Source organism: Octopus bimaculoides, chromosome 23 (assembly GCF_001194135.2).
Source record: "Octopus bimaculoides isolate UCB-OBI-ISO-001 chromosome 23, ASM119413v2, whole genome shotgun sequence".
In the NCBI taxonomy this organism is placed as follows: Eukaryota; Metazoa; Mollusca; class Cephalopoda; order Octopoda; family Octopodidae; genus Octopus; species Octopus bimaculoides.
In genome coordinates this window covers 32,875,051-32,876,101 of record NC_069003.1, presented here as the reverse complement: position 1 = coordinate 32,876,101, position 1,051 = coordinate 32,875,051, and positions in this window count along the sequence as shown.

Here is a 1,051-nt window from a genome sequence, read left to right as displayed (position 1 = left end):
GATGGAGGTGGTGGTGGTGGTGGTGGTGGTGGTGGTGGTGGTGACGATGAAGATGATGATAATGGTGGTGACAATACTATATCTGAAAGTGTGTGGGTTGGTTTTTCTCTTCATATAATCTAAAAGTGCTACAGTCATTCATTAATTAATGAATCATCTAAAATTCTTGTAGTGACCCAACATAGCCTCAGTCCAGTAAAAGAATAAAATTTTAAAAAATCGAAGGAGACAAATATAAGCAGTTTCATGTTTCATACATAATCAAGATAGTTGGTTCATATCTATATATGTGTATATATGTATAAATAGTTATTTATTGAGGTTACGGAGCAGCCAAACACTAAAAGTGTATTTCCATCTTAGGTTATTCATCATCGTCGTCGTCATCGTTTAACGTCCGCTTTCCATGCTGGCATGGGTTGGACAGTTTGACTGAGGACAGGCAAGCCAGAAGCCTGCACCAGGATCCAATCCGATTTGGCAATGTTTCTACAGCTGGAGTTCTCGACTTGTAGCACTTGCATGTGCGAGTTGTTTGCAAGACATCAACCACCCGGATCTCTGAGTACCTTATTTTTTCAAATATATAATACCTGTACATCACCTCCAAACCTTCTAAAATATATATATATATATATATATACATATATACATATAAAGAACATCTATCTATCAATGTGTGTTGTGTGTAAATATATACACTGGGAGCTCCTCTATGCTGATGACCTTGCCCTAATTGCGGAGTCACTATCAGAACTAGAGGAGAAGTTTCAGGTGTGGAAGCAAGGTCTAGAATTGAAGGGCCTTAGAGTCAACCTAGCTAAAACCAAAATCCTAATAAGTAGGAAGGTAGATAAAACACAAACCCCTTCAGGTAGATGGCCCTGCTCAGTATGTAGAAAAGGAGTAGGTAGTAACTCTATAAGATGTACCCGGTGCAAGCTATGGACACATAAGAGGTGCAGCAACATCAAAGGCAGGTTAACTAGCAAGTTAGTTTTTGTTTGTGGCAGATGTTCAGGTGCAGTGGGGGCTGTGGACAAACAGGAAA